Source organism: Schistocerca gregaria, chromosome 1, assembly GCF_023897955.1.
Source record: "Schistocerca gregaria isolate iqSchGreg1 chromosome 1, iqSchGreg1.2, whole genome shotgun sequence".
NCBI lineage: Eukaryota > Metazoa > Arthropoda > Insecta > Orthoptera > Acrididae > Schistocerca > Schistocerca gregaria.
The window spans coordinates 620,227,462-620,254,284 of NC_064920.1; the positions used below are offsets into that span (position 1 = coordinate 620,227,462).

At 43.1% G+C, this 26,823-nt stretch overlaps 1 protein-coding gene across 3 annotated transcripts in view; it reads left to right on the forward strand.

The window, feature by feature from the left end:
• The first annotated feature begins 4,589 nt into the window (after positions 1 to 4,589).
• LOC126359375 (uncharacterized) overlaps positions 4,590 to 26,823 on the forward strand; it is a 661,877-nt gene continuing 639,643 nt past the window's right edge. The window contains exon 1 of one of the 3 annotated variants that reach the window (XM_050007626.1): positions 4,590 to 4,703. The gene's annotated coding sequence lies outside the window, so the exon portion shown is untranslated. The remainder of the gene's footprint in view (positions 4,704 to 26,823) is intronic. The other 2 variants (XM_050007624.1, XM_050007625.1) reach the window with 2 other exon arrangements.

The window sequence follows — 26,823 nt, forward strand, 5'->3', positions numbered from 1 at the left end:
CGGTCTGCACGTCCAGCACGAACGCTGGTCCAACTGAGGCGCCAGGTGGAAATGGCATGGCAAGCCGTTCCACAGGACTACATCCAGCATCTCTACGATCGTCTCCATGGGAGAATAGCAGCCTGCATTGCTGCGAAAGGTGGATATACACTGTACTAGTGCCGACATTGTGCATGCTCTGTTGCCTGTGTCTATGTGCCTGTGGTTCTGTCAGTGTGATCATGTGATGTATCTGACCCCAGGAATGTGTCAATAAAGTTACCCCTTCCTGGGACAATGAATTCACGGTGTTCTTATTTCAATTTTCAGGAGTGTATTTATTTTTCTTCTGCTATACGTTTTCCCCCTTCTCCGATAATATTGCGTTGCACTTGACTTCATTATGACCAGTGGTGTTATTTCTACAGCGGTTTGAAAGTTTAATTGTAATCACCCTGTACATACACTCTCGTGCTAGAGCCTGTGAGTGGTTATTGCACGTTGACGTCGAACTTAGGCCACAGTCACATTAATTTGATTGGATCGTGTATATTCTTCCCAATGAGGTTGAGCACTTCTGAAGAACCTTTGTTGATGTCATTTCATTTCATTGACTCCATTCCCACAGAATGCACTCATTTACTTTCAGTGGATTTAATCCTTGAGCGCCAGTGGTAGCCGCTGTGGTCTCACGTGCTACGGAATCGTCCGCGCGAGCTAGCTCCGCTGTAAGGCGTCAGGGGACGGTCACGCGACACGAGACTAGTCTGAGCAGCTGTCGTTCTAGGCAAGGTCGTAGTGGAAGTGGTTTGCCGTTGCCTTCCTTTCTTGTTCCTTCCCTATATTGTGCCCTAAGGGTGATTGTGACTAGTGCTTGTAGCTGAAGGGAAGGGAGAGGTTGAAACCCGGTGCTGGCACATAGCACCAAGGCGGCAGCTGAACATAACGTCTCCATCTGACGAACGGAAAACCTCATTTCATGACACACAGGGGAGAGGTTTGGTATTTAATCTGTGACATTGTCGCAGATACTGGTGATCAGCAACTTCACACGACCAGTTCTCCTCCCCTAATAATGGCAGTGAAAAACTTTCTCCATGTGGATTCAAACCGGTGTACCTCCGCATTAAGCGCCACCCCAAAAGCGTGTGTTAGCGATTTAGCTAAGGTGACGCGTACTCGACACAAATGAGATGAACTAAGGTACATCTTTATTTTGGATCGGTTCTTTGGACTGGCACTGGCTAAGTTAGAAGTTACTATTTCTGTTTAGTGTTATATTTTAACTTATAAATTATTGCATATTTTTTACTTTTCACAAGGAATAGATAATTAATTTTACGTAACAGAGGCGTGTATATGTTACTGCATCTCTGTCTTGGGAAGAAACATACGCCTATGCTCAGCTACAAAAAATGCTTTTCCCTTTAATGTTGTTTGGCTGAGTCACCATTTTCTCTGCGCTGCTGCCCGTATACATGTATGTGGTGTGCGTTATTTCGGACATGCCCGAAACAACAGGCACCAGTTTGATCCTGCAGTCACTATGAATCAAGACACAAAGGACTTATTTACATTAGGTGCCAGTGGGCATTGATTTAAATTAATGGGGAAAGCTGAAAATTTAAACAGGACCGGGATTCGAGCCCTCGTCTCCTGCTTACTGGGCAGATGCACTGACCACTGCGCCATATGGACGCGTGTGCACACCACCCTCGAACTTTTATGGGATGCCGCTAGTAATGCCGATAATGGAAAGGGACATTATACCAGTAGTGTGTGGATAAGTCGAGATTTTGGGTCTGACAAGGAGTGTGCTAGGGTAGTCCGTGCAGTTGCAATGAGCTCTGTGGCTGGGTGGTGCAGCAGTCAGCACATCTGCCTCATAATCAGGAGACATGAGGTTATATCCAAGTGCAACTAAAGTTTTCAACTTTTCCCATTGATTTAAATGAATGCCTACTAGCATCTAACGTTATTAATTCCTATGTGTCTATCTGTATACAGTTTCAGTATTTCACTGCTCTGTTGTGTGGTCCATTGCATCTACACTCCTGGAAATGGAAAAAAGGACACATTGCCACCGGTGTGTCAGACCCACCATATTTGCTCCGGACACTGCGAGAGGGCTGTACAAGCAATGATCACACGCACGGCACAGCGGACACACCAGGAACCGCGGTGTTGGCCGTCGAATGGCGCTAGCTGCGCAGCATTTGTGCACCGCCGCCGCCAGTGTCAGCCAGTTTGCCGTGGCATACGCAGCTCCATCGCAGTCTTTAACACTGGTAGCATGCCGCGACAGCGTGGACGTGAACCGTATGTGCAGTTGATGGACTTTGAGCGAGGGCGTTTAGTGGGCATGCGGGAGGCCGGGTGGACGTACCGCCGAATTGCTCAACACGTGGGGCGTGAGGTCTCCACAGTACATCGATGTTGTCGCCAGTGGTCGGCGGAAGGTGCACGTGCCCGTCGACCTGGGACCAGACCGCAGCGACGCACGGATGCACGCCAAGACCGTAGGATCCTACGCAGTGCCGTAGGGGACCGCACCGCCACTTCCCAGCAAATTAGGGACACTGTTGCTCCTGGGGCATCTGCGACGACCATTCGCAACCGTCTCCATGAAGCTGGGCTACGGTCCCGCACACCGTTAGGCCGTCTTCCGCTCACGCCCCAACATCGTGCAGCCCGCCTCCAGTGGTGTCGCGACAGGCGTGAATGGAGGGACGAATGGAGACGTGTCGTCTTCAGCGATGAGAGTCGCTTCTGCCTTGGTGCCAATGATGGTCGTATGCGTGTTTGGCGCCGTGCAGGTGAGCGCCACAATCAGGACTGCATACGACCGAGGCACACAGGGCCAACACCCGGCATCATGGTGTGGGGAGCGATCTCCTACACTGGCCGTACACCTCTGGTGATCGTCGAGGGGACACTGAATAGTGCACGGTACATCCAAACCGTCATCGAACCCATCATTCTACCATTCCTAGACCGGCAAGGGAACTTGCTGTTCCAACAGGACAATGCACGTCCGCATGTATCCTGTGCCACCCAACGTGCTCTAGAAGGTGTAAGTCAACTACCCTGGCCAGCAAGATCTCCGGATCTGTCCCCCATTGAGCATGTTTGGGACTGGATGAAGCGTCGTCTCACGCGGTCTGCACGTCCAGCACGAACGCTGGTCCAACTGAGGCGCCAGGTGGAAATGGCATGGAAAGCCGTTTCACAGGACTACATACAGCATCTCTACGATCGTCTCAAGGGGAGAATAGCAGCCTGCATTGCTGCGAAAGGTGGATATACACTGTACTAGTGCTGACATTGTGCATGCTCTGTTGCCTGTGTCTATGTGCCTGTGGTTCTGTCAGTGTGATCATGTGATGTATCTGACCCCAGGAATGTGTCAATAAAGTTTCCCCTTCCTGGGACAATGAATTCACGGTGTTCTTATTTCAATTTCCAGGAGTGTATGATTTTGTGATTTGATTTCATTTACCAGTCGACAACAAAACAAAACAATAGTAGATATATAACCAGAATTGCTCATTTCAGTAACGGTATGTTTACATAATATTTCATTCAAACCATTCGTAGGAAGAAGAATAACTGATGATGGAAGGTAGGAAGTGAACTTTAATTGCTTGAGTTACAGTTTGTAAACTCAATTTTTTGTTCCTCTCATAGTGAGGTCATATTTTCATTGGTCCACTATTTGACGGGCCTCGCTGCGAGGCCACGCTGTCATTGGTCCGTCACAAATCGGATGTCTATTTTGAAGTGTTGGTTCAAATGGCTCTGAGCACTATGGGACTTAACATCGATGGTCATCAGTCCCCTAGAACTTAGAACTACTTAAACCTAACTAACCTAAGGACAACACACAACACCCAGCCATCACGAGGCAGAGAAAATCCCTGACCCCGCCGGGAATCGAACCCGGGAACCCGGGCGCGGGAAGCGAGAACGCTACCGCACGACCACGAGATGTGTGCTTTTGAAGTGTTAACTCAATTGAGCATCTCATGTCTTTCCTTATTATTATGTAAATCTTCATTTCGTTGCCGGCAGATTTTTCTGAATTATGAATTTTTCACATTTTATGTGCATCTGAGCACTCACTCCCCTCTCCCAAATTCTGCATTTACATAGGTTTAATGGCCTTGTGCAAACAAACTTGTGCCAAGAAGGTTTTCTCTTAGTGCGCGCAAACAACCAAGTATGCTACTGCGTTCTCTAAAGGAGAAGAAATTAAATTTCCTTTACAAAGAAACCGATAAATAACGGGAACTGACTTTACATTTTCCCGGTCGGGAGAGATATGATGTGTGTCATTGCTACCAACCACTATGAGATCCACGCCATGAAATGATGATATCGTGTTTTCTTGATAACCGCAATCACACAATAATCTTAAGATGTCCATATCCGCAGCAGTTAGGCAGGAATAAAACAGAACGAGATCACAGCTTACTATTTATACGCCGTATCCCCTCATTTATCTGGACACAGACCCGTGCGGCGTTCGGCGCGGCAGTGCCGTGTGCCTTTGCAACGTTGGCAGCCATGGCGGCTCGCGGCGGCCAAGTCGAGTGCTGGCGGGACGTGGCCAGTGTGTTCGCGTTCCCCAGTGAGTGCGCTTCACAGAGGTGCGCAGTGTGATTTGCCACTCTTTTATGTTTACGTCGCGTCCGCGCCAAGCGGGGGTCTGCTCCATCTCGTACGTAAGTGCATAATATCGTTTGCTAGTATTCTGTCCAGCGATCCATTCGTAATAAGTCGCTTGCAACTAAATTTGACCTATTTTGAGCGAAGTTGCGTAGAGTACATCATTCTGGTAGACGCGATTTACAGGTTACAATCGTGGTAAAAACTGCTTTGCATTCGTGATGCTGATGTTAAATCTTTTATTTGTCAGTACAGACTATTCTCTTCACAAATAGTTAGAGATATTGTTCAGAAGTGCCAAATTTCGTTTCCAGACACCAAATGAATGTTACTGCTGTATCTGACTTGATATGTGTACTTAAACATTGCATAACAACTGTTTTCTCATCGTCTTGCCGATGCGCTACGTCGTTTCGTTAGCAGACCTATGATATTGAGATTCGATAGTGATATACTATATTTTCGTCTCCTGATTCGCTTTTAACTGAAAAAAAATCACGTCTTATTTATTACATCCAGTTTTTGGGTGCCTACACTGCTTAACACCGAAGAATAATTTTATGATTATTAACATTCTTCCACATTTGCTTTTTCAAATTACTCATCCGAAGCATCCTCACATGCTCAGGAACAATGATGTTATCAGAGCTCCCAGAATTGTGTTCCTATAATAACTGCATATCGCTGACAATATTTCTGCTTATTAGCGGGATGAAAAGAGGCATAGCCAAAAAGAAAGCCAGAAAGAAAGTAAAGCCCTCCCCAACCCAACACCGTAGTGATGTGATATGCCCTCATTGTCCTTCAGCCTTTGAATTGTCTTAACCATTTGGATATAGTTTGACGTGGACCATAAACAACTAAGCATTCTATTAACCATCAAAGAAAGCTACTATAGATGTATAAAATTATACTTGTTGCTAAAAGTAAGATAACTTGCTACACAGCACACAGGAAATTGTGTTTTTATCCGTGGAAATTTGGTTGGTGTTTCTTCTTTCTCGAGAGCGTGCACTTCGCTGATCAGTATTTTCATTTTTTCGGTTCTAATTCGTCTTTCTGCATCAAGTACGTTTAACGACTTTCATCGCTGAAGATTTGTATTAAATAAGATGGGAAGAACTTGTTATCGAAGTGTCACATCATGGAGACAGATGGTGAGGAACATTAAAAAAAAGTTCTTTTCAGCAAATTCTATATCTTCGTTCAAGTGCGTCTGACTCAATCAGATCTTACTTGAAAGTGAGACAGCAACACCCAGAACTGTGTGATTCTTGGACAGAGAAACATAGTGCTCTCTTCATTTCTACCTCGACTGTGGGTTTACACGTGAAATGGCTGTTTGTGGTGTGACGTGTGGGGACGGCGTTTACATTTGAAACATATTAATGAGGAGAAAAAGAAAACAGCGAAAAATGTCCTTATAAAGCGTTCGTGCTCTTGGGACTGGCCAGCATATGGCAAATGAAAGAGCAGTAATTAGCTTCTAGCGTAATTATATACTCTGAAGATGCTGGTTGCGAGCGGCATTCAGTACGAGCCAGTTGGTTTACTCTTGTCCCCAAATTCTTTTCTTACATCTTAATTACTGAAATAGTGTATTATTTGTGAACTGAAGCACTTTTTTTCTTTTTTTGCTCCGAATTTGATAAGCAACCAGCACATGGATGAAGACACAAGATGTACGATGATCTTTTGTACCGGTCTAGAACATTTTACAAATTAAAATATTTTACACAGATGTCTAAAGATGATAACAGACATGAACGTGACTTTCGGAGAGTTAAGTATCGACGACGAGACCGTTGCCGTTAGTATCAGGTCTTAACTATCTGTCAGACAATATTAGTTGATTTTTGACGTTTGGCAGTCATCAGTTGTGATGAAATCTTAAAGCTAAAGTGTCATCTACCTGAGGATTGATGTTTAAACACCACATCGCTCTACTAGGTGTGCCTCAACCTTCCTCCGATCTTTGAACTGACACCCAGCCAATTGTAGAGGAAGTAACAGTTTAATGTGGGCTCCTAACGATGGAGAAATTCGGCATTTTATTCGTTAATCAACATTTTCATGAATGAAAGAAGCGATAAATGACACACAAATATCCTAAATCTGGTCGGGAATCTACCCCAATATCTTTAATCCGTCGTATAGTATTTAACCACCGTTCAACCGGGGCCAACCTTATGTGGATAACATAGTCTAATGTACAATCGTATTTACATCATAACCGCAAGAGAATTAAGTGCCTGACGTGATAATTATAGCAAGCAACTAACTATCATTTCCTCACATACATAACGCTTAGAAAATCATGTCAAAGGCCAGAGCAGTTTCAAAGAGCTAGCAGGAACTAAGTACAATATCTTTGGTTTTTTTAAAGTGGAGAATAGTGCCACTGAGACAAACGTATCGAATGAGTAGAGGAAAATCGCACTCAAAGTGACCAAGTTCTTCTTCATAGGGTGTTATGTGACGAAATAACAGAAACAGCTACACAATAGATATAAGAAAGGTGTCGGATTTGGTAATAATGCAGCACGTAACACAGTTTCGACGGTTACTAAGAAGTATTGTGGTGTTGCAGGAAGCTGCACAGTACCTTGGGTAATATTTTGCCGTTGATACGGCACAAATTAATGAAACAAACCAGTACGTTTCCACTGTCACCTCGCAACTCACTATATTTTTATAACAGATACGACAATGCGGTAATAGGTGCCGCTTATAAATTCAATGCAAAAAATCTGATTCACCTCCGTTGGCATACAAGGACACAATTGGCGAACGTCGACTGTCGACCTGCAAATCAATATAGAATTGTTACGGAAGTTCACATAGACAAATGTACCAGTATTACAAATTCACCACAGGCGTCTGCACAAGAGGGTAATATTCTAAAACTGCTACTTTTTATATTGTAGCTCATACAGTTTGACAACGCGTATTGCCCGAAGGACTAAATTTGACAAGAAATACGTAACTTGTTGTATCTTAAACGGTTAATAGATATCCATTCTATGTCTTTTAGGTGGAATATTTTGACAGCAAAAAAGGTAAACATATTTATCTGTATGAGCAAGGTATACATCACTATATATTAATGTGAATATGAAAGCCACCAATTTGTTTTAACGATCAGAAATTACATTTCTTATGATTAATTCTAGGGTATTCAAGAAATATTTTCATTAATATATTAATAACGTTGTCACTGAAAATTAAAAATCTGAAATAGGTAAATCCCAAAATGACGGAGGAAAAACGCAACACAGAAACAACAAGAATAAATTCCAAATTAATAAATTTTACAACGACTATGGTCTTTCCTATCATGGAAAGTAGGCACGCAGGAAATCATCGTTAATATTTCATTGCTTACCATCGGTATTTAACATTTGGAGGTGATAGATGACGTCATAGGGAAAAAATTGTTAGACACAAAATTTTCGCTGACGCTTCCCAACGACGCTAGGCGTGTTTTAGTATTTGGAGGCGCTGATACTCGATTTAACCGAATTAGCAATGTCTACTAACTAAATGTGCTGCAGACTACCAATCCCAACAAGTTCATAGTGATTTTGAACAAGAAAATCTTAAGAATTAATGTCTCTCAGGGGAGAAATATCTTTTAGAAGCAGTCAGGAACTTTAATTCTCCATTTCACATGGAGCAGGTGACTTAATTAAAGACAACACGTAAGGCATACACACGCTGCAGAATGCCTATGTTCTGCTGTGTCCAGGGGACATGACCAGTAAAAAAGGCTGCCTAACGTCGCAGGGTGCGTCAGGCTACATTTTGTGTCACAAACATTGCTTCCCATGACGTGATCTATCACCCCTAGACATTTGATACAAAAACTCTGAGACATCGTGCATACGTACCGGGTGTCCCCCATAAAAGTGGACAGGCACACGTTCACTGATGCTTCGGCAGATATTGGAAATTTCATTTTTGCGATATGTAGCTGGAGTCAGTCCAAACTACTGCTCATCACGCCTTTGATGGACGGCAAGACGGAATGCCTCGGTTTGCTTTCCATTGCAAGCAAAATGATTTTGAAAACGGAATTTTACCTGCCGATTCGATAAAGTGGTCCTGAATTGTCTAGTACGATACTGTTTTACCGATATGCATTAACAACGTTAGTCGAACAGGAAGAATAACCGGTACTCCAGCAGCGGTTGAGCAACGCTGAGGAAAGGCGGTAGCGTTCAGCGCGGGCCAGGGCCTGCTGTTGCTGCCTGGGTAATAGATTTCCTTCGTGTTTTACTGACCCTGTTAACACATATCGATAAATCGGATGCACCACTAAACTAATTCGGGACCGCTCTATCTAACAGCCAGTTAAAATTCCGCCTTAAAATTATTTTGTTTGTAATGGGACAAAAACCGACGCTTATCGACAATGGGTGTCGCTTGAAAGACATGATGGGCAGTATTTGTCAGCGTTGGCTTGGCTCCAGCCACACATTGCAAAAACGAAAATGCAAATTAGTTCCGAAACATTAGAGAAAATGCACCTGGCGACTCTTAGGAATCCTCACAATTTTAGCAATGATTCCTGGAGGGTGCAAGTGCGGCTCCTGTTGCTGAAGCCTATGAATTTAACTGTACTACATGCGGTCATTATCCTGTCATTATCATCTATCAGAAATTACCTAATGTGTTGACAGATAATCTCATACATGCATAAATTACTGTGTGACGCTTAGTCGTTACGTGTAAATAAAAATAACGGTGATAGTTAGTAAAAATTTATATTTTCCTGTTTTTGCGACAGGTTTCGGAGGCTTTATTGCTTCATCAGGTACATTGCTAAACACCAGAGCTGCCATATGATAGTGCAGCAAAGCCTTCGAAACTTAACATAAATAAAAGAAACATAAAATATAGCAACTGGCTACGTCGTGCTTTTATTTATTTTTTATTTTTATTTATTTTATTTTATTTATTTATATTTGAAATATAGTCACGGAAACTAGCTACCAAAAATGTGTAATGCTTACTCGTAATGTTTAACAAATTGAAACTGATGTCATTTATTGACCAGATCAAATTTTGGAATTTATTGCGTACATTTTGGAATTCCTATCATTTGTTGGCTGTGTGCTGGGCGCGACCGCGGAATATGGTGATATGAATACCGTCTAGTAAGGTCATCCGAAGACCAGTATCAGCTGCAAAGCGATTTAGAAAAGATTGCTGTATGGTGTGTCAGGTGGCAGTTGACGCTAAATAACGAAAAGTGTGAGATGATCCACATGAGTTCCAAAAGAAATCCGTTGGAATTCGATTACTCGATAAATAGTACAATTCTCAAGGCTGTCAATTCAACTAAGTACCTGGGTGTTAAAATTACGAACAACTTCAGTTGGAAGGACCACATAGATAATATTGTCGGGAAGGCGAGCCGAAGGTTGCGTTTCATTGGCAGGACACTTAGAAGATGCAACAAGTCCACTAAAGAGACAGCTTACACTACACTCGTTCGTCCTCTGTTAGAATATTGCTGCGCGGTGTGGGATCCTTACCAGGTGGGATTGACGGAGGACATCGAGAGGGTGCAAAGAAGGGCAGCTCGTTTTGTATTATCGCGTTATAGGGGAGAGTGTGGCAGATATGATACACGAGTTGGGATGGAAGTCATTACAGCATAGACGTTTTTCGTCGCGGCGAGACCTTTTTACGAAATTTCAGTCACCAACTTTCTCTTCCGAATGCGAAAATATTTTGTTGAGCCCAACCTACATAGGTAGGAATGATCATCAAAATAAAATAAGAGAAATCAGAGCTCGAACAGAAAGGTTTAGGTGTTCGTTTTTCCCGCTCGCTGTTCGGGAGTGGAATAGTAGAGAGATAGTATGATTGTGGTTCGATGAACCCTCTGCCAAGCACTTAAATGTGAATTGCAGAGTAGTCATGTAGATGTAGAAATTCGACCAACAGCAAAATTTTGCTAATGTAACTGGACAGTTAAACGTGTGATTCTTCGCTATATTCTGGGAGAATATTTTAATTTACATGGGTCACACAGAGAGGGTATTTTATTTTCTGGCACTGAGTTCTACTTTCCATCAGCTACAGTAGTGTCAGGCCTGTTGAGTGGCAGAAGCTATTCCTCGACTTCTCGAATGTGCTGCGTATTCTGCGCAATTAGAAGGTATTCGTGAGCTCTGAATTGACTTACGTTGCAGTGCAGAGGCGCTAAAAGTGTACTTCATTTACTTTCGTAGCTCCTTTGACTGCAGGAAGGATGTTTGGTCTGCCTTCTGTTTCCACCCAAATTCGCTCCGACGTCTGTGGACTGATGGTAGTGATTGTCCAGCAAGCCACACTCTGAGGCACTGGCGATCACGCATTTCTGTGACGTAAATGTGAACTTGTAGTTCTCCTACAAGAAAAATTCGAGGGTCTCTATGTCTGGGACCGTGGTGGGCGCATCTCCGTTGAAATGTTTCGTCAAAAGCGCTACTCACTTCCAGACACCCGATGCTCTATTGCAGCGCTTTGTTAGGACCAGGAGTGCTACTGCAGATGTGCGAGCAGTGGCAAACCATGTTCGATCGATACACCCATTGTGATGGTCTTCGCCTATTATCATCTCATGATTCTCTGCACACTTGGAGGTATTCCGCACGAGTTTCCGAACGTTATATGGATACTTAGGAGCCTATACTCGAACGTTATACCTGCTACGTCTTCCCGAAATTTGAAATATAGCATCTTAGAAATATTTCCCAGAATTATATTTTCAACAGTGTGATTCAACGCCCATGGGCGTCCGCAGAAATTTTTCCACAGAAGGTCTCTTACAAACTGTAACTTTTATACAGGTCTAAATAAGCCGGTCAGTTTCGAGATATAGCATGCCATAATAACTACATTATATTAGTGACTGTGCATGGTGCGTTTGCAATATCGAATGGGCATGTTAAAATTCCCCTTTAAAAATCATTTTGCTTGCTATAGAAACAAACCGACGCATGAGGCATTCCATCCTGCCGTACATCAAAGAGGTGCTGAGCAATATTTGGGCTGACTCCAGCAACATATCGCATTTACTGTAGACGAATCTATGAATAATATGTGAACTCCGTACTCATGATTCCGGTATAGGGATTGTGAGGAAAGGAGGGGGGGCAAGTGTCACCCCCCCCCACCCTACCTTCCATCGTGGACGACACGCTGGGGTTTGGGGGGGGGGGGGTTGGGGGAGGGGGGGGGGCGATGGGGTATCTGTCCCGGGCGGCAATTTCAGGGGACGCCAAATTCATATTCTTCAAGAAAAAACACTTTGTTTCACAAATCACCTAGTATCCAGTGCACATTGGTCTATCGATTATTCATATGACTTTGGAACGCATCCCAGTTGGTTTTTGAACATATTCTAAATTGGTTTCTGAACGAATCATAAGTTGATTTTTGAATGCTGTTGTACGAACACGTAATAGCACCTAACCGGGGAGTATACGAGCGATAACTGAACCGGTTATTCTGGTAGGGTCATTGAAGTTAACAGGAGATTAAGTTTTGGCAGTGACAGGAAGAATTAGTGACGACAAGGTTATTAGACCGCGGAAGGAGAAGAAACGGATACATCATACAAATTATGTGAGAGAATATGACGATTCCAAATTTATATGTCGTACTAGTTCTTTTCGATCTCATGCTTGAGAACCTGGAACCTACGAATGAAATGTGAAACTATTTTCGAACATAAAACTTTTTGCTTATAGTAGGCCTAATAGGCATTTGATATTGATACTTCGAGAATTATGTTCTGTCCCCTAATTTATGTTAATGAGGTGCATAAAAATGACCGTTTGTGCCAAATCAGACTCGCTTATTTGGCGTGTGTTCCTCGTAGAGTTGCTGCAATATTAGAAAGCCCTATTTCGTTTCATCTAGCAGACAGTGGTGAAATAGACACAATCAAATCAAGAAACCACACGTCTTGGGGTACTATTCGTGTTAAGATCGTTTTCAGAATTAGAGAACGATATTTTGATTTTTCATGTAGCAAAATGTCTGACGAACTTTGACGTGGTAATAGATTCTTTCGCAGAAAGGAAAGCACGTCCTGTAAAGCTGTAGCAAGATTAGAGAGAAAAAAATGTGCTGGGACCTAAGAGTTGAAGAAATGTGTACTGTCTTGCTTGTCTCTTACCTTTTCTGGTTTTATGTTTCCTATATTTAATTGTTGTGTCACTCAAAAGAGAAAGTTATTAGTTAATGGGTAATAAAGAGTGCAAATTTTATGAAGATTTCTTATTCTCCTGGTCACAAATAATCTCATCCAGTATTAATTGTGAGTCTTTTTAAGGGTATAGGATGCCAAACTGGCCGACTAGGCAGGAGAGGCACCACAGGACATTTCATATTCCATTGTTCTGAATATAGGATCCTTGACGGCTTCCAAAAATATATATCCCCTTTTGAATTCCACAGAGCGAAATACAGCGACGTGCGGCAGAAGAATGCTGTGTGAAGACGCGTGGCACTGCACTTTGGCACACTTAGGACTAAATAACATTCTTACATTTCCTCTAACATATATGTTTTATATATCAAAAGATATGTGCTACAAAATAAACATAAATTTGAAAAATTATTTTTTTTAATTGCTGACGCCCTTCCTGAAATGCTCGAGGGGGGGTGGGCGAGGGCGGAGACACTATCAGGTTTTTCGTGCAATTCGGAAATATCGTAGATGCTGGGCTAGCAGACGCATATGGCTGGATCTGTACATTGTATGTATATTGCCTCGGCGCTTTCTGAGGACAAACGCTGTTATCCATGGCACATAAACTCCCTGGGCAACATGTTGAATTGATTTTGTTGGGCGGCGAAAGTAATTTTAAGCCGCCTTTCTCTGCCTGATTATTGCTCTATCCTCTACCATATATGTCATACTCTTTCCAGTGTCCAGAAATTGTCTAAGGGCGTTTCGTCTTACAGGTCTCTCGTGAACACCTGTATTTCCTCACGTTTATATCGATGGACGTTCGGCGAAGACAAAGTGCCACATTCTGCCAGTGAATAAGAAGTTTTTAGTGCAGTCGGAAACCTGACTGGATGTAAGGCACGAATGTCAGTGTTCGATTCTGGGGTTGGGGGCGAGCCGCCAGTTTTAAGACATCTCCCTCCTCTCCCCCATAAATAAAATACCGTCACTCCCACTTTTTTCTACCTATGACTGCAAATATTTAAATACAATAATAATAAATTTAATTAATATGAAATATTTTAACTAAGTAATAATAATTCTTTACACCAGTGCCCAGAACTTACTTCATCATTTTCCAAGAAATTTTAATTCAGGAAAATACTGTATTTGAGAATGTAAATCGATAAAACTGCAACCAGTCACTTTTTCCATGAACCATTATTCGAGCCTTTTCAGGTTCATCTCGAGATGGTTTACCGGAAGTTGCATATTTATTTGCAGCGTAATGCTGAAGCTGGCTTGCGACTGTATGGGCGGCTTTTTGTGTTAATGTCCATCTGTCTGTTTCGATTGTGGTAGCCAATTGGTACATCACTTCACACACGTTTACACAATATGTAAGCATTTACACTGTGATAGCGGTACTTTACCGGCATCTAGCATGTGCTGTATATAGATAACCCACGCAAATTAATTTCTGAAGGAATCTAAAAACGTACCTTTTGCAGATGAGCTATCTATATTCTGCAATAACGGAGAAACAGCAAATTTCAAATACCTAGATGAAATATCTGAACCTACAGGTGGAGAGAATTTCTCACAGAAGGCTCTACTGCACAAAAATGAAGTAGTTCTAAGGCTAGAGGACTGATTACCTCAGATGTTAAGTCCCATAGTGCTCAGAGCGATTTTAAACCGTACGGAAAGAAGAACGAAAAATCATAAGAAAAATTTTCGCCCTAAAGCTGATTGAAGGAGGATAAAGATTGCCCCCTACGAAAGCCACGGAGAATTTCAAACCTAGCAGCAGATAAAGACAGAAATAAAAGGTTGAAGTGTTAAAGGTAAATCAGCGGCCTACACCAACAAACTCCCCAACAGAATTCTTATATACAAGGGGTCATCCCAGAACATCATAAACCCAACAAGCCAAACTTGACGTAGATAAAGCACAAATGGAAACTGAAAACAGAAACGTGTAAAGAGTCCATATGTAAGTGCAATGTCAGGTCAGCGAACGGAGTCCCAATGGTACCTGGGCCAACGTAGACTAAACCTATCGGTTTGTCGCACCTGACCACGTCAAGTATTTACGTCGGTGTGGCTGTGGGTTGACATGCGCGAATTTAGGGCGTGGGGCTCAGGGTTCGAGTCTCGTGTTTGGCAGACATACTTATCAAAAAATGGTTCAAATGGCTCTGATCACTATGGGACTTAACATCTGAGGTAATCAGTCCCCTAGAATTTAGAACTACTTGTTGTTGTTGTTGTTGTTGACGTCTTCAGTCCTGAGACTGGTTTGATGCAGCTACTTTATCCTGTGCAAGCTTCTTCATCTCCCAGTGCGTACTGCAACCTAAATCCTTTGGAATTTCTTAGTGTATTCATCTCTTGGTCTCCCTCTACGATTTTTACCCTCCATGTTGCCCTCCAGTACTAAATTGATGATTCGTTGATGCCTCAGAACATGTCCTACCAACCGATCCCTTCTTCTAGTCAATTTGTGCCACAAACTCCTCTTCTCCCCAATTCTATTCAATACCTCCTCATTAGTTATGTGATATACCCATCTAATCTTCAGCTTTCTTCTGTAGCACCACATTTCAAAAGCTTCTATTCTCTTCTTGTCCAAACAATTTATCGTCCATGTTTCGCTTCCATACATAGCTACACTCCATACAAATACTTTCAGAAACGACTTCCTGACATTTAAATCTATACTCGATGTTAACAAATTTCTCTTCTTTAGAAACGCTTTCCTTGTCATTGCCAGTCTACATTTTACATCCTCTCTATTTCGACCATCATCAGCTATTTTTCTCCCCAAACAGCAAAACTCCTTTACTACTTTAAGTGTCACATTTCCTAATCTAACTCCCTCAGCATCACCCCACTTAATTCGACTACATTCCATTATCCTCGTTTTGCTTTTGTTGATGTTCATCTTATATTCTCCTTTCAAGACACTGTTCATTCCGTTCAACTGATCTTCCAAGTTCTTTGCTATCTCTGACAGAATTACAATGTCATCGGCGAACTTCAAAGTTTTTACTTCTTCTCTGTGGATTTTAACACCTACTCCGAATTTTTCTTTTGTTTCCTTTACTGCTTGCTCAATATACAGATTGAATAACATCGGGGATAGGCTACAACCCTGTCTTACTCCCTTCCCAACCACTGCTTCCCTTTCATGTCCCTCGACTCTTATAACTGCCATCTCGTTTCTGTACAAATTGTAAATAGCCTTTCGCTCCCTGTATTTTACCTCTGCCACCTTTAGAATTTGAAAGAGAGTATTCCAGTCAACATTTTTAAAGTCTTTCTCTAAGTCTACGAATACTAGAAACGTAGGTTTGGCTTTCCTTAATCTTTTTTCTAAGATACGTCGTAGGGTCACGTGCTCCAATATTTCTACGGAAAAGCATACAGTAAAGCTGCATGCCCTCGGGAAAAATTACGGCTGTAGTTTCCCCTTACTTTCAGCCGTTCGCAATACCATCACAGCAAGGCCGTTGTGGTTAGTGTTACAAGGCCAGATCAGTCAATCATCCAGACTGTTGCCCCTGAAACTACTGAAAAGGATGCTGCCCCTCTTCAGGAACCACACGTTTGCCTGTCCTCTCAACAGATACCCCTCCGTTGTGGTTGCACCTACGGTACGGCTATCTGTATCGCTGAGGCACGCAAGCCTCCCCACCAACAGCAAGGTTCATGGTTCCGAACTAACCTAAGGACAACACACACATCCACGCCCGAGGCAGGATTCGAACCTGCGACCGTAGAAGTCGCGCGGTTCCAGACTGAAGCGCCTAGAACTGCACGGCCACGTATTTTTCATTGAGGTAGACCGTTATGTGTTAACATTGAGGTAACATATATATCTTTTTTTTTGTTACCGGTCTCGTGGTCTGCGCTAGTTTATTGCAAACTAGAGTATAACAGAAACTTATCGTATTGCATTACAAGTAATTTAGCTTCCAAACTCCGTCGTTGCCAGTAAATGACCTACGTTCTCGTTACTAAATAACTCCTGTAAGCAAGAAACGAAGGGACAAAGAGAAGGAAACACAAAATAAGAACAGCTTTTACTTTGTTACAGCCAGGCCCATAATTTTGTAACTTCTACGTTTACAACAGATTACATTTACAAAAGGTGTCTCAGCGTTATCTACGTCGCTTCTGGTGTTTTTAAACGTTGTGTGTGTCTCAGTAGGGGTGGGGGGGTTACGTTAAAAGCGCGGATGACTGCAAGTAATAACTTGGGGGGGGGGGGGGGGGGAGATAGCAACCAAGTTTAACAACCTTCCCAGATCCAAACGCTGTATCCGCGCCAGGTGTGCGTTAGGTTTCGCATTGATTGGCGTTCTCGGAAGCCACGCTGCCACTTGGAAGTTGCTAGTGTGAAAGTGTTCTGCCAGTGGTGAAGTTTCGAGACCGGCAGAGACAGCGCCGGGTCTCGAGCGCGACCCGGGAGAAAGCAGTGCCACCTGAAAATAACGCCGCTAACATGGCGGTCCGGGTGAACACTGGCTGCCCGTGAACCGCGCGCCGAGAAGTAGGTCGCCCCACGTGGCTGGCCACTCGCTTCCGGACGCGGGACCACGTGCGCGCCCGCCACACGTACGCCCGGCACCTCGCCGCCCCCCGGCTCCGTCCTCAGGCACTGATCCCTACACCGCGCTGGGGCTCCGACATCGGAAGCTCGTAAATTCGTATTGAAATTTCAGCTCTGACTGCGGTGATTCTGAAACTTGACGTTCTACCGAAGGTAAAGTTCAGACTTTAAAAACAAAACGTCAGACTATAGCAACAACATTGGCACCCGCATACCCCTGACGGACGAAAGGGGGTGTTGTCTACCGAGTTGCCTCGGTGCGCAACAAAGAAATGCTACTCATAACCAATCGCCTTAGACTTAGTCGACCAAAATATTATTGTACTTGGGTGTGAGGGTACTTTTGTCGGCTTATCGTGATATTTCATGAGGACACCCTGAATAAGCAGAACTGTACTGAAAGCATTCACATTGCGATGCGTTTTCCTTAATCACCAGTGCACTTGGGAAGTCAAGAGCAATAATGGTTGAGCAGTACATCCGCTGTGAGGAATAGTAATGCAATTTCCTGAAGACGTGTGTCCACTATCAAGTATAATTCCGCAAGTCGCCTGTACAAATTGCTTTTGCAAGTCATTTGACGTGTAATCATCGCAGGTAGTTAACTTCAGCAAATTTCTACTTTCAGAAGTAGCTTCCGCAAGTTAATGTTAACAGTTCTTTGCATCTTACCGCAATTACTAGCCGAACTTGCCAGTGTGCTCAATACCGATACGAGAATGTCAGTGTCGAAAAGATAAATACTTGAGGTCCAGTGAAAGAACGCAATCGTTAATTCAGAAAGTGGAGTGCTCTCCTCTGTTGTGGGGCACGAAACACACTGATTTTCAGAATGGTTGAAATGGCTCTGAGCACTATGGGACTTAACATCTGAGGTCATCAGTCCCCTAGAACATAGAACTACTTAAACCTAACTAACCTAAGGACATCACACACATCCGTGCCCGAGGCAGAATTCGAACCTGCGACCGTATCAGTCGCGCGATTCCGGACTGAAGCGTCTAGACCGGTCGGCTACCGCGGCCGGCCCAGCGATTTTCAGAATAGGGTTATAAAGCAGGACTCAACAGAAAATATTGCGCTATATTTTGAGATAAGATACGCCGAAATATGCTAAAAAATTCACAATTTTCCGGCTCACTGAAGACAAGAAATTAATAAAATGTTTCTTGAAAAGTCATATTTGTTCGTCTCTATGTTTTTTGTTTTTCTTAACATTTTGTCTTCACTATTTTTCTGTAATAATAATAATAATAATAATAATAATAATAACAATAATAAGCATTATATTGCAATCATTGTGGCAGCTGCTGTTATTAAGTCCAACACTTAAAGCTTCTACTTGCCTATCTCAAGCTGCACCACTATAGCGAAAACATCTCTCAAAGTACTTGCAGCACCTTCCTGAAATCAGTACGCCCAAGCCACACGAAGAAGTAAACTCGTGCAACTTTTTGTTATAATGTACAATCGTCTACAAATACTTGCAAATGTCGCTTGATAAGTTACTTGCTAGTGGACACACTCCTAAGGATGCTTCTGCAACAGATAATGCGGTACAAAGAAAAGGAAACATCTCAGAAACGGCTTTCATGTAAAGGCAGTCTGTAAAATCAGTGTTTAAGTGTAGTCTTTCGTGTTCATTTCATTTACTCCAGTCTCCGTTTGAGTGGGTCTTTAGCCTAAAAGTGATTTTACGCAAGCCTAAGAGAAGTGTGATTTGGAATTACTTCGAGCAATTCGATTCTTAAAAATGCACTCTAAGACACACATATAAAAAAAATAGAGCACCACGAAGAAATAACCGAATGGGACTGAAATCGACGGATGTGATGTACATGTACAGACAAACAAATGATGTACAGACAAACAAATGACTACAAGTTAAAAATGGACGATTTATTCAAGGGAAAGAGCTTCACAAATTGAAGAAGACAGTAAGGCGTTGGCCCACCTCTGGTCCTTATGCAAGCAATTATTCGGATTGGCATTGATTGATGGTGTTTTCGTATGTCCTCCTGAGAGATATTCCGTCCAATTGGCGCGTTAGATCATCAAATGCCGAGATGGTTGGGAAGTCCCTGTCCATAATGCTCGAAATGTCCTCAGCTGGGGAAAGATACAGCTACCTCGCGGACCAAGATAGTGTATGGCAAGTACGAGGACAAGCAGTCGAAACTCGCCGTGTGTGAACGGGTCGTTATTATCTTGCTGAAATGTAAGCCCAGTGTGGCCTCCCAAGAACGACAACATAGCAGGGTGTAGAATATCGTCGAAGTATCGCTGTGCTGTAAGGGCGTCATGGAAAGAAATCGTACCCCAGAACATCTCTAGGCGCGCAGTCCGGAACAGTGCGACTGCTACGCTCGCAGGTTCGAATCCTGCCTCGGGCATGGATGTGTGTGATGTCTTTATTTTAGTTAGGTTTAAGTAGTTCTAAGTTCTAGGGGACTGATGACCACAGCAGTTGAGTCCCATAGTGCTCAGAGCCATTTGAACCAGAACATCGCTCCTGGTTGGCGGGCGACAATCGGGTTGGCATCCCGTCGCTGTCCGGAGCATCTCCACGCACGTCTTCCCTGATTATCGCCCGCATCTCGTGGTCGTGCGGTAGCGTTCTCGCTTCCTACGCCCGGGTTCGATTCCCGGCGGGGTCAGGAATTTTCTCTGCCTCGTGATGGCTGGGTGTTGTGTGATGTCTTTAGGTTAGTTAGGTTTAAGTAGTTCTAAGTTCTAGGGGACTGATGACCACAGTAGTTAAGTCCAATAGTGCTCAGAGCCATTTGAACCATTTGAACCTGATTATCGGTGATCAATTCGAAGCGGTAGGTACTCGTCACTGAAGACTGTTGCACTCTAATCAATGATATTCCAGATCGAAGACGTGTCTATAGACATATGTGGAGGATTCTACACTTCGGACCTATATTTTGGACCTATTTTACAATATTAAACGGTGCTACTGCGGAAACTAATACTAAGCATTCCAAATGAGGTGGCGCAGTGGCTAGCACACTGGACTCGTATTCGGGAGGACGACGATTCAATCCCGCGTTCGGCCATCCTGATTTAGGTTTCCCGTGATTTCCCTAAATCGCTCCAGGCAAATGCCGGGATGGTTCCTTTGAAAGGGCACGGCCGACTTCCTTCCCCGTCCTTCCCTAATCCGCCAATCCAATCCAATCCAATCCAATACTGAGCAGATTCTTGATGAGGATTGGACGCTTGTCACAGTTTGCTAAATGCGGGTGCTTCTACATCAATGATAATCTTACCAGAATTCTTTCACTATTTTGTTCCCCCCCCCCCCCCCCCCCCCCCGTGAATTGGAGTGATTCGTTATGATACGGCCTATGCTTAACGAAAGCAAAGAAAACTAACCGTCGTGTCTACGTGCTGTAGTTGCTAGATGTAACCTCGGAAGTAGTCTTAATCGGCACCAAGCTACATACATTCTACAAAACTTAGGCTTCTCTCCTGTTTCTTGCCACAAAGATTGTTGCACCGAAAGTGATTTGCAGTTTGTGGACTTCCGTAGCTATTATTCGTGCGATTATTCTATGGAATTAAAACAGTTGGGGAGTTAATGGCGATGTTATAGATCTTATTTTCACTGTAATACTTGTTCTGAAACTCGTTGGTTGATACTTTCTTCTGCAATTTCCAGTACACAAAATAAATAACTCGTAGAATTAAAGATTAGTATAGGTAAGGCGATCATAGAACTTGTGTGTCAGATAACAGAATCCGTCACCTGGTATTCCTTGGTCGTACCTGGAGCGCTAGCAAACATAGCCGAAGTCTGCGCCATGGTCCTATCCTGAAATAACGCGGCCTTCGATTCAGATCCATAAACAGTTTCCATTTCAAAACATCCCACATTAAATCTGAATTTTCAAGTACATGCGTAAAACAAGGCTGTATTATACAGTAGCGTTTCATTCGACGTGTTCCCGGGCATTATCTCTGCTCGAGCACTGCTCCTAGTTTCTTGGTGAAGAACGTAGCAGCGTAAAAATAAAATGTAAACAGAGTAGGCAGATAGCAGCTACAGACTGGTTCCGTGAAATATTTAATTTTGCAGCAGTTTACGAAAGTGAGCGGTTGTGGGCATCGCAGCTTTTTTCGAGAAACCATTTTTATCCCCCTGTTTATTTCTTAACTGAAGATCCACTTGTTGTTTACAGCTGTCCTAAGTATAAAAATTCGTCAGGTGTTTCTATGTCTTCATTACTACTCTTTAATATTTATTTATGGGCATGCTGACTGTACAGTTTCGAAGTCTGGTTATAACTAACCTTCAATCGTACTGCCGTACATTCTGTGTTCAGTTTCTCCATCCTTTGATGAAGTTCTTCTGGATCCGAAACAAACGAAACTTTGAAAGATACCATGTGCAAACTGAAGGCGTTTGGGATAAGAACTGTTTATGCTTATTCCTCCTTCATATCAGCTTAATGAATTGGTGGACTCTTCCAGGATTGCAGAAAATAGTTTTGTGGAAATGGTATCGCATTACCCACATGTTTTCTCAATTTTGAACTTTTCGCTCTGTAGACGTAGTCTATATATCCCTCAACAAACTGATACAGTTAGTTACCTTGAGGTTGAAGCTCACTCTTGTGTCCACATTTTTTTTTTTTTTTAACTCAGATGTGTTTCGCTGAAGTCACAGCTTTGTCAGGGGGTTTGTTTTAGACGTGTTGTTGTCTCTGCAACATTCTGTACTTTGCATACTACTATTCTTTTACTGTATATCATTTTTATAGGTTTCCTTTTTATATTCACTGTGATACTGCACTTGCACGTCGCTCTCTCTTGTTATGATTCATTTCCTTGGTTGTCAGCTGCTGCCAGCTCACATTTTATTGTGACAGAATGGAACGATAACTTGTAGTTCACCAACACTGTACAAAGTGCCAACTGATTTTCAGTTCTAGTTTCTATAGCTAGGTTGACAACCTGTAGATGATCCATTGCGACCTTTTCCGAAGACAGTTTGTTCTTTTTCCCTCGTTTTTGTCTTAAGTAGTCTAGACGGACAATAAAAAATCGTTTTTACAACAAATAATTGCGACTCTTCTCCGTGGACATTACGTCAGTTTTTGTCTCGTTAAAACCTCGAATTACAATTTCAGCACTGTTGCTGATATATAAAAATGTAATGTGTGATTATTATTAAAGTGCAGCTATTCACAGAGATCCAGTGTGGTCTATAATTATCGTATGTAAGCGAAACGTTAAATATATTCTAATGCGTTAATGCGGAACCGATTCACGGTGGAGAAAGTAGTTCCAGTTTTGGCCACCAGATGCAAATCTGGCGCTGTGAATACTAGGAAGACGTATAGACGTGTTACCATATGTAATAGATTTGGAACGGAACGTAAGTAGGAAAGGCAAAACAAGTGAGAAAGGCATAATGTTGATTTTATTATTAGCCGCCACTTACACAATTTGTTCAATATTATCACCGGAGACATTGACGTGATGCTGTACAGCACCACATATGCACCTGGTGGGGAAAATGTGAACTAAGTTTTTCTAGCGTAAATCGGTTCTGCAGTAACGCATTAGAATACCTGCCACGTTTCGCTGCCTTATGATAATTACGGACCACGCTGGAGCCCGGTGAGTAGCTATAATTATAGCCACACGGTATTAACGTGCGGACGATGAACCTCACCTGCTGCCCGACAGACGTGGATCTGGAGATGAGGGTGGTCCAAGTATGGGGACAGGAGTGTGGCGGCGGCTGGATGTGTGGGTCACCGGCACTGAGCAGAGAGCTCTGCACGGTGGAGCAATACGGCACCCACCACCTGCACACCAACGGCAGGCCGACTGCAGCTGCCGCGGCCGCGGCCGCATCTGCTGGCTGGGAGCGCAGGCTCCTTACCTGCCGCCGCCCCGCTGGTTGTCTCCTGCATCCTGTGCTGTGCTTTCCGGAGGTCCTAGGAAGTTCATTAATATGCACCGCTCCCTTCGTCTTCCCGCTCACACCCAGTCTGCGGTTGCGACCTCTGTGAAGATCCGAGGTGCGCGGACAGTTTGGGCAGATAGAGCCAATTATACATATAAACTAGAAAACCGGACAAAAAATTGAGTCACTCCCGAAAGACACCACTTTATATGTAGGGCAACAGCATCCGAAATATTCCATGATTTGAATAAACAAGACCGCTGCGACTGTTAGAATTCTCTCAAATGTAGCGCAATGATTACATGGCGAGTATACTACCCAGATCGCTCTACGTGATGTTGTTGTTAAAGATATGAAATACTATCTCTTTCCTTACTGTGGAAGCATATCCAAGAAAATATTTAAACACCTAGCTGTAAAGGGTGCAACACCAGCCTATTTTATCCCCGAAAACAGCGGTCTAAAATGTAGGTATAGAGAGGAATCAAAAAGGTAGGTATTTAAAGCTCTGAAGGTGTACTGTATTTCTTGTGACAGCTGTCCCTGAAAATACATAGGCCAGACGGGGAGAAGTTTTAATGTAAGATTTAGGGAGCGTACTGATAATTCCAGTAAAAACTCAGCTTTGAGTGCTCACTTGCCGGAGACGGGGCACACAGTTTTTGCTCGTGCAACCAGTCTTCAAATACTTCACCGGAAGAATAAGGGTAATGTTCTGAATATTTTACAAGAATTTGAGATTTACGCTCAACTCCCAGACAGATTGACGTCACAGATACGTCCTACCCAATTTTGATTATTTACCATAGGTTTTTATTAATGTAAAACGCTTTTCATTTGCGAAAACAATTTTTATTAATTGTAAGGACACTGCACCGGATACTGTTGGCATATAGGACGGTGGATGGTATCAGCAAGCCTTTTGAAATTAGTTGTAACAGTAACCATGCCTTATGCGACTCATAAGCAGAGTGTATTATTTCTGATTATTACAGTTTGGTAAGTTAAAATGCGCAGCCAGCCCCAACATTTCAGTCGAGGTATCTGGTTACTTAATGTTTGCGACACTGCGCATGCGCGGGTTTACGCGTAGGCCTCGCAACAGATGATGTTGATAATGTTTTGTTTGTGGGTCGCTCAACTGCGCGCTCATCAGCGCCCGTACAAAGTCCCAGCTTTATCGCTGTCCAATTTCTTACACAGTCCGGTCTAGCCACTGTCACGGATGATGATGAAGAAGAAATGGTGAGGACAACACAAACACCCAGTCCCCGGGGGCCTCCAAACAGATAGCGGTTAGTTGGCGCCGGCAGTAGCTATGCTTCCTCCCAGGCTGTCTACAATGGAGGTAAAGTGTGACACTATTGACAACTGCTTGTTTTTTATTATAAATTATTTTAATAGCTTCTCCGTTTTTACTTTGAGTTATCTGCCTCGTGATGACTGGGTGTTGTGTGATGTCCTTAGGTTAGTTAGGTTTAAGTAGTTCTAAGTTCTAGAGGACTGATGACCATAGATGTTAAGTCCCATAGTGCTCAGAGCCATTTGAACAATTTTACTTTGAGTTTTTATTCGGTTCTTTCAGAGGTTGGGGTTGGCCTTAACTCTTAGTACATTCTTTCATAAATGTTCGAATATTCGTGAGTCAGAAGGCTTTTATACCTGGATAAAAATGTTGGGAATTGCTTTATCCGGTTTAAAGAGAGCTTTTAATCGTTTGAGTGTAAGCAGACAAGGACTTTATCGCTTTTATTTGTTCGTTTCTTGGCACGGCTAAATTTCTGAGAAGTTCTTTTATCGTTTTGTATACAGTGAAGCACCTGAAGATGCAAATTTAATCTGTGTAACCGGTCGTGTTCTCCAATAAAGATTTCTAACAGTCGCAGCGATCTTGTTTATTCAAATCACTCCCAGAAGACATCGCACTAATGCTGAGCAAAACCGGCAGTAGCCGCGTAACCGTGATAATGGCCTCCACAAGTTTATTCAGCTCAGCCATGTCTAGCTGAATACATTATTTGAAAATTGTATCTAGTAGAGCTAGCAAATTGCGGGAATATTGATTGCTACGGTTCACCACAGAACTGTTCCCAACAGATCTTGTGATCCTGGCAGAACTACCAATTATTAGCCCCCCCCCCCCCCCCCCCCGGCACTCCCCTCCGAGAAAACTCTTTCTGCAATTCTTAATTTTTGTAATGCAGGCAATCAAATGTAACGGCCGTAAATTCAACTAAATACCTAGGATTTACAATTAGCCGGCCGCGGTGGTCTCGCGGTTCTAGGCGCGCAGTCCGGAACCGTGCGATTGCTACGGTCGCAGGTTCGAATCCTGCCTCGGGCATGGATGTGTGTGATGTCCTTAGGTTAGTTAGGTTTAATTAGTTCTAAGTTCTAGGAGACTGATGACCATAGCAGTTGAGTCCCATAGTGCTCAGAGCCATTTGAACCATTTGAACCATTTACAATTACGAACAGCTTAAACTGGAAAGAGCGTTTAGAAAATGTGGGGAAGGTGAACTAAACGTGCCATTTATTGGTAGAAGATGCAACAGATCTAGAGACTGCCTACACTACGATTGTCGGTCCTCTTTTGGAGTACTGCTGCACGGTCTGGGATCCTTACCAGATAGGATTAATGGAGTACATCGAGAAAGTTCGAAGAAGAGCGGCACATTGTATATTATGGAGAAACAGGGGAGAGAGTGTCACGGGCATGATACTGGATTTGAGGCGGACGTCATTAAAACAAATGCGTTTCTCGTTGCGGCGGGATCTCCTCACGAATTTTCAGTCATCATCTTCCTCCTCCGAATGCGAAAATATCTTGTTGACGCCGATCTACATAAGAGAAACGATCATCATAATAAAATATTGGAAGTCAGAATTCGCACGGAAAGATGTAGGTATTCGTTTTTACCGCGCTCTATTCGAGAGTGGAACAATAGAGAATTATGGTGAAGGTGGTTCGATGGAAGCTCTTCCAGGCACTTAAATGTGATTTACAGAGTATCCATGTAGATGTAGTTAATAAACATGAAGTACAGCGAAACGGACTGCTGACCGACAAGGTGTTATCAGACCTGTTAGCCACGGCTTTAGGTATGTTGTAAAGGGACTTGTCCTGAGTACAGTGGTAGCGGCTTATCATGCGACGGGCCCTGAGAAAATCGGTGCTGACGTTTTGTGCGTACCTCCTACACCCGTAACATCAGGCACGTTTCGGCCGGCGAGCGGCGTGCGCCGGCTAAGGTTCACGAATGACCCACTGGTGTTCCGGGTTCATATCGTGTCTGTGTATTATTATGGTTTTTTTCAGTTTACTCGTACAGAACATCATTAAATAACAAGTCATAAAAATTTATTAAAAATATTCATTTGGCCGTAGAAATGTCATCAATAAATCATGCCTAGCAACAAACTTTCTTTAAATGTGTTGTACGTTTGTAGTTCATAGTTACA